Source organism: Helianthus annuus, chromosome 16 (genome assembly GCF_002127325.2).
Source record: "Helianthus annuus cultivar XRQ/B chromosome 16, HanXRQr2.0-SUNRISE, whole genome shotgun sequence".
NCBI classification, from domain to species: domain Eukaryota; kingdom Viridiplantae; phylum Streptophyta; class Magnoliopsida; order Asterales; family Asteraceae; genus Helianthus; species Helianthus annuus.
Window position 1 is genome coordinate 159,147,165 of NC_035448.2, and position 13,253 is coordinate 159,160,417.

Genomic DNA, 13,253 nt, shown 5'->3' on the forward strand with positions numbered 1-13,253 from the left:
TTCTGCAAATCTTGGATTTGACCACAACCTCGTGTCTATTGGACACGGCCCTGTGTCTCTTGTCTGCTTCTGTTTGTCTTTTTCTTCATGGAATCTGGAGTTGGGCACAACCCCGTGCTGAACTGGTACATCCCCGTGTTGGACTGGCACATCCCTGTGCTGAACTGGCATAGCCCCATGCTGAACTGGCACAACCCCATGCTGAACTGGCACACCCCCGTGTTAGCCTTCTGACTTGTTGTTTTTGGTCTTGGGGTGAAGCTTGGAGGGTCGGTATGAAGTGTCAACTTCTCTTCTTTTGTATTTATGTTAGTCTTTGCCGTTATTTTGCTTCTTTTGTGCGTTTAAGCTCTTTCGACCCTTTAAATTAAAAAGAAACAAAGAAACATGCTTTTTCCAACATTATTACCGAAAAAGGGTTGATTTCACACCGTATTCGATATAATTTATATGTTGCATTTTTCGCATATCAAATACCCCCACACTTGAATCTTTGCTTGTCCTCAAGCAAAACTCTTTAATGTTGCTTACACACCCAAATGGAATTGGTAGAGAAGAAGTTTTCGGGCCTTGTTTGTAGAGTGTCAGGAATCCAAGTTCTTTATTCTTGTTTTTATATTATTTACAATCCTATTCGACATGATCTATTTTGAACATTTTTAAGAAAAATAAATATTTTTGGGCATAACAACCCTTTATAAAATTTCATTTAACTATATACAAATTCACACACCTCACAAGTGATCACACAACACTCGGCCGAAGATGTATAGGTGAAACTCTCAACACCGGTATGGAACTTACTCCTACCATATGCTTGACAAGTAATCAAACCTCATCCTTTTTGTCATAATCTTTGTAAATATCAAGAGTACTTTGAAAGGATAGGTTTTGGCTAAGGGTAGGATAGTTTTATTGAAAAGTGGCTAAAACGTAAAATGTCGGTTTTCTTTTAAAAATTTATTTGTTTGTGACTTAGTTATAAACTACATATTTATAAGCAATAATTTCTGCTTATTTATTTCAAGTAGCTAGAGAGAGATTTTATTTTGTTTTATTTTATTTGTTTTCGCTTTTTTATATAAAACTAAGTCACCTCTTTTTTTTATATGATTTTCAAAAAAACCGCATTTTACTAAAAACAAGGGATGTGAAAATAAAAATTGGTTTTGGGGTGATGGATGGTTTGTGCAAAATGGTATTTTGCGGGTTTTGAAACGAAAGGTTTAGGCTCAAAGGGGTTTAAATAGGGGAATATTTTTTGTTGTTTTTGTTTATGGTGGGGAGATAAAGAGAAAATAAAGTTGAAGATGAAAAAGAGGGTTTAAAATCCTAATGCCTCCATCATTTACTTACTTGGTTTCGTCGGTAAGGACAGAGAATGTATTGTCTTGTCAAGTTCTAGATTCGTAAGAACCATACGGCTATTCGCACAAGAAACGAAAGATGAACATTTAATAAATATATATGATTGAATGCTCGGTAAAGGCTCAAAACTCACATTTTTTGTGGGAAAAGGGGTATAAGTGTGAAATTATATATACAATTAAATTTTACATAGAATTGTCATTCCATTTTTATAAATTTTTCTTGTATGGTTCTTTTTATCACGGTGCTATCGGTTGTAAACTTTATAAAAACTTGAAAATTTTCGATCTTGGTTTCTAACTTAAACTATAAACAAGACAAAACAAAGAAAGAAAATTTTTGAAAAAGATTTGGGGTGTTTTAGCGGTTACAAGTAGAGTTTTGTGTAAGGCTTGATTTAGGACAGACAGATTCAAGTTATTGAGTTTCCCCCTACACTTAAATTACACATTGTCCTCAATGTGTCCAAAATAGGTTAAATTGATTGAATATGTAAGATGTGTGTTAAAAATAACCAAATTTTTGGAAAACAGACACTTGGCACGACCTCGTGTAGATCACACACGGCCCCGTGTCAAAAGTGCCAGTACCAAAATTTTTCAAACTTATCCTAGGTTTATAACCCGTGAGGGAGTGAATCAAATTAGGGTACTTTTAGAAACCTAGATAATCTTTGATGGAGTCTAGTAACCGGTAAGCATAACAGCCTATTTAGAGTTCCATAAGTATCACATTGAGAAGGGTCGAGGGGCTTGTGCGGTATCTCAGTAGGTTTAGAATATTAAGATCCCGATGCCATAATAACTAATAAACATAGTAAAATCATTACTAAAATAAATCAGGAATCCAATCTAGGCCGTCGTTTCCATAAATTGAGTAAAAACCCTAGTTAATTCGTGTTCATTAATTTTAGTTAATTAATTTAATTTAATTTAATTTGCAATTTTAGGATATTTAGTTTTAGATCGAGTCTAAGTTTATAAATTTACTTTTAGATCGAGTCTAAGTTTATAAATTTAAAGCTTAGAGTGTCTAATTTAGGTTAATATTAGATAGTTTTATTTGACCACATTTAGTACATCAATGCAGAACATTTTTAGGAACGATATCATCCTTCTTGCATAATTTCAACCCCACCTTTGATTGTGGCCTTGGCATATATACATCAACGACCAACGTCCTTCTTCATAATTTATTTTTAGCCTGAAATTAAAGAGGCCGTTCCATAAACCGCAACGCTGAACCATGAATAAAACATTTATAAAACCTAAAGACTATTACATAATAACAATCCCTTAGAAGTATGGCACCAACAAAAAATTACCAAATCTTTTTTAGGACCTCAAAAAGATCTCTAAATTATGTCTTGCTAGGTTTAAAAATTATATGAAAAAAAATTACCGCAAACTGACCTAGACCTTGAATATCAAGTAGGGTCCATTTCCAGTCATACTTGTTTTTGAAGGGAAATTTTGTACCTGCGCTAAAGATGACAAAAATTTGAAGATTATAAAAATCATAAAGATAGCTTAATCATCGAATCTATCAAAATAGGAAATTACAATAATCAATTATGTACGTGCTTCCTGATCTGGGTATATTCAACCATAAAGATTCACCCAACAACACTAGCAACAATACTGATTAGGTAACCAAATTCCATATAAACGAATCTGGCTGCATACGTAATTTTAAACCACTCGATGCAACAGTGCTACTGCTTTAGTAATAGTACATATAAACACAAAAACAATCCACAAAATTAACATAATAATTGCCATATAAAGGGATACAAGTGGAAGAAGAAAGAATATCTCACCAACAATATTGATCATGTCATCCACTATAACTGCTACTTTACCTTTCACATCACCTATCAAATTCATTACCTGAAAGGGAAAAATTAGAAACATCAGGGGATTTTTCCTTTATGACTAAAATACAATTTTTCACGACTAAAAATATAATTTCTCCTTCATTACTAAAATACATGATCAGGTTTAAGCGACAAACGAATGGCACCTAAACTACCAACTAGTTAGAAAAACTATGGACAAGTCTGGCAAAATGGTTGATTCGGATCAAACTGGGTTCAGATAAACAACCGGTAGGCAAATCGAGAATCATAGATGTATGGTTCAGGAGCCAAAACGGGAATCATAGATACAAAATGGAGAGTGTGTATGGTGGTGTGGTTTTGTGATGACTGAGAAGACGTGACTGTTGGGATTGGGTTAGACAATTGGTAGCCGCCATGATGACTGCGGTTGTTTTCGAGACGAGCAGAAGCAAAGACCAGGCAACGGTGGATGTGTATCACAGCCCCGGTGGCGACTATTCAAAACGCGGTTATGGCGGAACAAATTGCGGTGGAGACAGAACCGGAAAGGAGTGACGGTGGTTTGAGACGCTTCAATCGTATGAACTAAGGTGTTATTGATGACGAGTCGTATGGTTTTCCTGTGAATTAAATGAATTGAAGGTCGGGATATGATATTAGGGTATGGAGACTTGTGATGAAGGTGAAGAGATAAGGGTACCCCTAAAGTGAAGAGACAAACGTAGGTTTCAAAGGGAGATTTACATGTTTACCCCTAAAGTGTCTTATCAGTTTTGGCGATGTCCCAATTTCCATCTTTAAAATGACTTGCTTCATTTATACATATAAATGTAGCTTCAAAACTTTTTATACATAGTAAAATTACCAAAAAGGTAAAAAAACCAGTTTACTTAGGCTATAGGGTGTGGTCATGACCCTCATGACCACCATGACCCTCCATGTTAGTGCCATGTAACACATCTCTAATTCACCATCCAAAACCACTATCCTAAGGGTGTGGTCATGATCTAAACCACTAGCCCCTTATTTATTTTAATTTATCTTTGACTAAAGAAAAAAAAGGAAATGATTTGTTGAAAAATGGAAAGGAGGACCATGGTTGCCATGGTTTAATCCATGCAAACCATGGTGAATCAATCAAGGGGGTGGTATAGCCTTCCATTCATGTTCTTAGATGGCAAATCATGTCCCAATAATGACCCCCACACCCTATAGCCTTAATAAGGTATATAGATTTACCGTGACATATCGAAATACTTTGGATGTCTTATAGCATGAGGCAAGTTGTTCGGTTTTAGGAAAATCCAATTTTAAGTCCGTTCATGATAATTGAAACTCCTTTCAACGCATGACACGATCGATTTTAAATACCCAATATAACTTTGTTGGTCGTTTATTGCAAACTTAATTTTAAGTAATAAACTCCTTTATTTATTACAAACTTAATTTTAATTAATAACCTCCTTTATTAATTACAAATTAATAAACTCCTTTTATTAAATTTACCTTTCCGAGATAACTTAAAAACTATTATCTTGTGATTTTTCAACGATTGCGAAAAAATTATTTTTGTGGGCTAATTATTTCTAAAGTAACATATCCAACCACACATTTAAGTAAAATAATAAATCGAGCTTCTAGTAATTTGTTCGGTTTCGTTGGCTTGAACGATAACCGAACCAGTATTATAAAGAAACATAAAACAACTCTTTATGTTGTAGCTTTCACTTAGTCCAAGATCTCCATCTTTATCCTTGTTTGCCCCGTCTTTGATGTTCAATATTTGTCTTCAGCCTGTTTTTTTTTACAAATTTACAATAAACACTTTTACATAAAAATAAAAACGTTACTGTTACATCAGGGTTTCAAATAACCCATAAAAATATAAAATTGATTAACAACCAAGAACAACACAACGATTCAGTTTCACAAACAACTTAAAGGTCATAAAGCTCGATTTATTCATCACAATCATAATAAACGAAAAAAAGTCTCATTCTTTGTGAAACGAAAATTTTGACAAATATAACATAGGTCGCTTTAAAATATAATGTTTAAATGAATGCAAAAACGGTTGTGATACCATTGTTGGGATTTATGGTGTACAATTCAATTTTTAATAGAATCTTATTTTATTTATTTAATTAATATCTCATATTAATTGGCGGCGGGAGCATATACAAAATTTAATCTGATTAGTTATCCCGTCAGTGATCCAATTGCAATTCGTATAAAAAATAAACGTCATGCTAATTGACGCGTTCACGAAACCTAGAGTTCCCGAAACAACTTTTGAATCAACTCCTTGACCCGTCGCTCAAAATCCTGAACATGCAAGACTAATAACGCCGAAACCGTGGTGGACCTGCGGTGGTCCGACCTGGGAGCGGCGGTGGTATAGTGACAACGGCATCGAGATCCTGGTAGAAAGGGTGGCCGACGACGAGGTTTGTGGTGGTTGTGTGTGTTTTTGTTTCACAAAACTTGTAACCTCTTATGGCTTGGGAAACCTTGTACTTATACTACAAACACCAAATGTATTTCAATATAGATATCCACCTATTATATTTATCTCGTAAATATAATAATACTATTTATCCAATAAATAATATTCACCATTAGCTGTTCCTTATTTAATAATTATTTTCTATAAATATTTCTCTAAATATCTATACATGCTTTATTGTTAAAACCGCGAATCGTGAACTATAGTATTTAACAATTAGATATTATTTTTTGTTGGTCGTCGAAAGTGTAACTCTTTAGATCGTACCTCGTTACCATATTCAAACTTCTCATATCCAACATGAATGACTCTTGAACTCTTCACCCATCGATGGGACCTTGCCCCACTTATCATGCTTTCTTAAGATCTCCCATGAACATCATAAAAACTCCTTTTATGTAAACTCCTTTTATGTTTTTTTTTTGTTGGTAACCACTTAACGCCTTTTTCATCACATTAAAATCGTCACATCACCTACTTGGTTGACGATCCTACAGAGTTATAAAAATAATAATTAATACAATTATAAACTAATAAAAATATTATCATAATAAACTAAAATCAAGGAAGTTAAAATAAAATAGAGTTAAATGCCATTTTAGTCCCTGTGGTTTGGGCCATTTTGACAGTTTAGTCTAAAGGTTTCATTTTTAACCTGTGAATCCAAAAAGGTTTCACAGTTGCCATTTTAGTCCATTGGGTTAACTTCATCCATTTTTTCTGTTAACGAGAAGGCCAATTCGGTGATTTTATATGGCTGAATTGCCCTTTTAGTTAACAGAATTACATACAAAATGACCGAATTGGCCTTCTCGTTAACAGAAAAAATGGATGAAGTTAACCCAGTGGATTAAAGTGGCAACTGTGAAACCTTTTTCGACCCACAGGTTAAAAATGAAACCTTTGGACTAAACTGGCAAAATGGCCCAAACCACAGGGACTAAAATGGCAAATAAATAGAAATTGTATTGCTTGAATCCAATATCCGTTAAACAAATTCATATGTTGATTCAAAGGGACCCATTTTTGAATGTAGTTGATGAACCGTTCGATTGCTTCTGCCCACGAGTTTATTGTAATGTTTAAGCACTTTACCCCAAAAGCTGCCTTTTGTTTATTGATTTCTGACTATCTTGTTCTAGGACATATGAACCCAGAACGTTCCGCCTGTCCATAATTTTTTCCTTAATTTGCATCACCTTGGTCATCTTGGTTTTGTTCAACTTGTATTTCTTCAAGTTCTTCTTTTTCATCATCATCATCATCATCATCATCATCATCATCATCATCATCATCATCATCTTGAAGTTGAGGTTGAGTTTCTTGCACAAAATCTGCATCATCAAAATCATCATAAATCAGTTGTTCCTCATTCCTACGCAGGGGCCAATAAGATGGGTTTTCGTATGGACCACAAACAGGTCGAATGATAGTTGATTTTCTAAAGGGTAGTTGTGTTGACTGGGTGCAACTTGAGTATGCATGGTTGGCATTACCTAGAAAATATGGTTGGTATGAAACGTTTGTGGTTGTTGTGTAACATTGGTTGCAATTGATTTTGATTTCGAATCGATCTTGAACCATCATCATCATCATCATCATCATCATCTTCATCTTCACCACCACCACCACCACCACCACCACCACCACCATTTCATTTGCATGTTTCCGTTAATTGCTCAATGTTGACCATAACGCCCTTTTTGACCATAAAACGAGAATTTTGGAAATGCGAGAGGACAATAATCTTTGTTACTGATTTATAAACATGTCCCTAAAGTTTCATAACAGTTCGAGGTCCAGAATAGGAGTTATGCTACATAGCGCATTTAAGAAACTTTTTGTTAAATTAAACGGCGTCATTAGCATAAAGCCTATCTAAACCCAATTTTCGACACCAAACCTTTTTACCCACTGATGTAATATAATATTTTAGGATTTTTAAATATTTTTAATTATTTTTAACCTGCTCATAACCTAATGTTATGACCTTGATTTGGTAAATACCGATTATACCCTTTTTGGTTATAAAATGAGTTCTACATAGTATTTTGACGCAAATCCAATTGCTACTGATTTTATATAATAAATGAAGTATTTTGAACTCTATAATCTGATCAGGAAACTCAGATTTCCGGTACAACCCGAAAATCGCTTAAAATGGCTTTTTACGCGTATTAACCACCTAGTATGGGTTTAAAACCATTTTGTCAATATAAGACTTATTACCAACTGATAAGACCTATTAAAATAAGTTATTTTACTGATGTATTCGGACCCAAATCTCAGAATTTCATTTAATCTCTTTTATAATCTTTTAAAATGACCAAAATACCCCTACGGGGCTTAAATTGAGATTAAACTCATTTTGGGCATAATGGAAGATATCCTACTGATATCACAACATATCTAAAGCATATTGACTTAGGAAACCTGTATAGGACTCTTACGGTTACCCGTTACGTTAATTACGTGTTCGGTTCGGTTTATGTAACTAGTTTGCATAAATTAGCCGAAACGGGTCAAACCTTATCGTTTTTATCTCAAGATCCAGAAGGTGTTTAGTTCACCCATATTATACAAGTCTTTAAACTTGTTGGGACTAAAACACATTCTATTCCGGTCTTCGCCTAGTCGTGCGTTCGAACTGTATCTTTCGTTAAAACTAACCGGTCTAAGTTTAGGCTTAATTAAAGACCCGTTAGGATTCTAATAGGTTATTATCAACCTTCGTTCCAGAACAGGAGACCCGGTAAAAGCTACACGCACTTGCTATTTGTGATTGATACTTGCAAAGGTAAATACTTTTAACTTATCTTCCCTGTACGGGCTTGGGGTATGGTATATAAACTACCGCTTGGTCAGACTTTGAATCTTTAATCGATTAGAGGTTAAATCATTGATATGCTCCGTTTTGAAATGTTTTGTTTGCTTAAAGCCTTTGCAAACTACTTAGCTAGTGGCATCCTGATCAAGGGGATGACCCATCAGCAGAAGCGAAAGTTCTTTGCGGATGTCAAGCATTACTTCTGGGATGACCCTTACTTATTTAGGGTAGGAGCGGATCGGATGATCCGGCGATGCGTGTATGGTGACGAGACGAGGGATATTTTACGCCACTGTCACGAGGGACCCACGGGAGGCCACCACGGAGCGAACAACACGGCGAGGAAAGTGTTTGACGCCGGATTCTTTTGGCCGACTATTTTCCGTGATGCCCACGAGTGGGTGAGGTCCTGTGATGCTTGCCAGAGGGCGAGCAACATTTCTGCACGCCATGAGATGCCACAAAACGACATCCAAGTTTGTGAGGTTTTTGACGTATGGGGGCTAGACTTCATGGGCCCCTTTCCGACCTCTTTTGGCAACCGCTACATCCTAGTCGCTGTTAATTACGTTTCAAAGTGGGCTGAAGCACAGGCTTTGCCCACTAACGATGCGAGGGTAGTGGTGCGATTTTTGAAAAAGTTGTTTGCTCGCTTTGGTGCCCCGAAGGCATTGATTAGCGACCGTGGGACGCATTTCTGTAATGCACAGCTTGAGAAAGCATTGTCCCGGTATGGTGTGCAACATAGATTCTCTACACCATATCATCCGCAGACGAGCGGACAGGTCGAGGTTACTAATCGGGGTATCAAGCGAATTATGGAGAAAACGGTTAATTCTAGCCGTAAAGATTGGTCCGAGAAATTGGATGATGCACTGTGGGCTTTCCGGACAGCCTACAAGACCCCTATAGGCACCACACCGTTTAAATTGGTCTATGGGAAGTCTTGTCATTTGCCTGTTGAACTCGAGCACAAAGCATACTGGGCTTTGAAGACAGTTAACCTTGACATGGCTGCTGCGGGTGAGAACAGGTTTGTGCAGATTCACGAGATTGAGGAGCTTAGGCATGATGCGTATGAAAGCTCCAAGTTGTACAAGGAACGTACTAAGACGCTCCATGATGCCCGCTTGAAGGACAAGAAAGAATTCCGAGTGGGTGATCGTGTGTTGTTGTACAATTCACGTCTTAAGTTGTTTCCTGGCAAGCTAAAATCTCGGTGGTCGGGTCCCTACACTGTACGATCAGTGTTTCCTTACGGGACCGTGGAGATAGGCCATGAGGATGGCCGATTGTTCAAAGTCAACGGGCATAGGCTAAAGGCTTATGTTGGAGGGCCCGTTGACCCGAGTGAGGAGGTTGTTACCCTCCACCTCAGGAACAAATGAATTCGGGGTGGTGAGTCTAGCTGAAGACTCGTAATAAACTTAGTATGTTTTGTGTATATTATTTTTGTGTGTGGTTGTCTTTTTATTTTTTTCAGGTTGCGGTTCGTTCTGGTCGCGAGGGATGTTAGAGCTGGTTGCCGGCTCTTAGGTATGTTAGTTCGGTTCTTTTTCTTGGTAGGAGATGCTTCGTGAGTGCCCCGGGTTCAAGGAGTTTATAAAGGAGATGTCCATTTTCTACACCCTCAAAAAAAAAAAAAATTAAATCCAAAAATTAAAGCACTACCAACAAAATCTGGCACTACCAGAAATGTGTCAGCCCTTTGCAGATCAATAATAGGGCCATTTTGAATAAAACCCAACCACCACCATCTTTTTCTTCATAACTTCATCTTCCTCCTTGAACCCATTCAAAGCACTCACGGATCCTCTGCATCTCCTAGCTTCCTCCAAGAAATTCTTTCATCCCAACATCATTCCAGGTACAGATTCATCCTTTTTCTAGTTAGATTCATGTGTTTTGTTGTTGTGTTCTTCATGTTCTTCATAGTTAGTTTTCTAGGTTTTTAGGGCTTGGTCTAAATCACTCGATTCAAGCCCGTTTTTAGTGTTTTTTGTGTTGATTTGAACCACAATGGACCGACTTACAAAACCCCTAAACAAAAAGTTGAAAAAATCGGGGTTTTGGGGCTGTTCTGAGTGTTTTTCCGATCTGGGTTCCGTCACGCACGGTCATGCTTCCTGTGAGCACTCTCGTGATCTTCAAAAAATTCATGAAATCTTCAAAAAATTTCCAGAAATTCAACGTGGCACGAGGGTGCCATCTTGAGGCACGATCGTGCTCTTCATAACAGCTTGCCGGATCTTCATAAATTCCCAGATCTTCAACGTGGCACGAGGGTGCCATATAGTGGCACGGTCGTGCTTCTTGCAAAATCGCTCAGAACAGTGCCGGTCATCGGTCAGGCACGAGGGTGCCAATGGGTGGCACTACCGTGCTTCTCGCAAAATTGGTTCAAATCCGAGCCGTTTACGGCCGAGCACGATGGTGCCGTGGGATGGCATGGTCGTGCTCCTGGGGAATAAAAACCCAGACTTCATAAAATTCCCAGAAAAACTTCATAAACTCACTGATTTGCAGGTCCCGCACGGTAGTGCCATATGATGGCACGACCGTGCCATGTTGTCCAGTCCCGAAATTTTTGCTTGTTTGTTTTGGTTGCTGATTAATCTTGTCTCAATCTTGCAGATGAATCACCCCTACTTGCAGTTCTCAAACAATGCCAGGGAAGGGTATTGTATCCCGAAAGTGGAGCGATTGTGGGCCCGACGATACCTTATCGAGCCCATGAGGAAGCTGCAGTTGGTGGATTTGGATCTGCTCGGACAGTCCGAGAGGTTCGATGATCTGATGACTCCCCCGTGGTCTCGTCTTTTTGAGATCGCGGAACCGCAATACGTGGAGCTAGTTATCGAGTTTTTCGCATCGTTCCGATTCACTTTCCCATGTCCGGATGTCTACGACAAAAAGGTTGGTGTTAAATTCCGGTTGGGGAGGAAATGGCATCACCAATCAATGAGTCGATTCGGGACTGTGTTGGGGTTGTACGAAGACGATGAGATAGACTCAGAACTGTTTCATGGGAGCTTGCAAGATTGGGAGCCGGATGCAAACAAGGCAGCTTTTTGGGAGGAGATCACTGTGCTGGGTCGGATTTGGGACCCTCGTAGAGCCAAGGCTACATGGATACTTGACCCGCTCCATAGAGTCATCGAGCGCGCCATTTTCCACGTGATCGGAGGTCGGGGTGATATCACAGGAAACATCACCACCCGTGACCTCTTTCACCTATATTGCATCATCTCTGGTTCAAACTGCAACCTAGCGGTCAGCGTTGCAGAATCGATATTTCGAGGCGTTGGTTCAACACCCACGTCACGGATTTGTGGAGGAGCCTTTGCGACTAGACTTGCCAAATTCTATCGGGTTCGGTTAGACCACCTGACCGAAGCTTGCGACTACGGCCTCCTCGATTTGCAACAGTTGAACTCGATGCATCTGACCAGGAAAGTGAACGGGATTCCGAAGCTTGTTGACCGAATGGCAAGAATTTGGGACCCGCTACCTGTAGTTGAGGAGGGTGATGATGGTGATGATGGTGATGGTGGTGATGGTGGTGATGATGACGTGCACATGCACGATATCCCGGTTCAGGGGCAGGCTGGGGGCGCTGGAGGAGCGGACCCCCACATGCAGATTGGACAGGTGGTTCACGGGTTTGATAGCCCGAACTGGGAAAACGTGTATGGTGGCTTTGGTGGTGGAGGTTATGAGCAGGGTGGTTATGGCACTTACGGTCCTTCCGAGCCGTCATCGATAGACCTCTGGAGGCGCATGGACGGGCTGGCATTGGACCAAGAAGAAGTGAGGCGAGATGTGGGTCTCATACGGGCGGAGCAACACCGGCAGGGCAATTATTTGGAGGAATTGCACGAGCAGACCAGACGAAGCATGGATTGGTTGTTCGGTTCGCAGCAGCATATCGCGAACTCAATCAACCATCCATACACACAGCCGCCGCCGTATTTTGTGCGTAGATCCAGGTTTGATCGCAGGGACGACGCCGGTCCTTCGGGATCCGGTGGGAGGTTTTAGTCCCGCCCTCATCTCGTATTTGTATTACTATTTCGTGTTTGAGGGATGTGCCATTTTCCATCGTACGTACATCCCTCCGTTTTAGGTGTTAGTTTTTATCGCTTTATTAGTGGGTTAAATTAATAAACAAAGGCAAGGGAAGAAATGGGTTGGGTAAACTTCCTATGTGTTTGATCTTGTTTGCTACATGTGCAGTGTTGTGTTAAACGAGGTGTTGGCTTGGTGGAAGGGTGGTAGTTCGTTGTGGATGCTCCTAGTTGCTTCATCTTGTTCCGCTTCTAGCTTCATGTTTCAGGGGAGTTTTTGTGTTCCCGCCTTCCTTTATTTGTATTGAATTCGCAATTCTTTTGCTTATTCAATTTTTTGTTGTACATCGAGGGCGATGTACAATTCAAGTGTGGGGAGGTGGTCTATCGCTTGAGCTTTGTCGTTGTCATATATATATATATATATAAAATAATAATAATAATAATAATAAATAAAATAAAATAATAATAATGCAAAGCTCTCTTTTAACAATTTTTTTATGGCATATAAATCAAATCAACATAAGTATCTAAATAAGCACCAAAATTTTTGATAAATAAAATTGGGTTGACACAAAAAGGGGGTTCACTCGTGTAAGGAAAAAAAAAACCGTTAAGTAACTTGTTTTTTTTTTATATAAATTG

The 13,253-nt window shown here is 38.7% G+C and overlaps 1 long non-coding RNA gene across 2 annotated transcripts; it reads right to left on the reverse strand.

Annotated features, from left to right (window-relative positions):
* Positions 1-2,422: 2,422 nt before the first annotated feature.
* On the reverse strand, positions 2,423-3,898 carry LOC110916676. Of its 2 annotated transcripts, none has more exons than XR_004884451.1 (3): positions 3,188-3,898; positions 2,781-2,846; positions 2,423-2,571 (listed from the first exon to the last, which is right to left on the reverse strand). It is a non-coding gene; the product is annotated as an uncharacterized LOC110916676 (long non-coding RNA). The 2 variants fall into 2 exon arrangements; XR_002579916.2 differs by having other exon boundaries at positions 2,781-2,851.
* Positions 3,899-13,253: the final 9,355 nt, after the last annotated feature.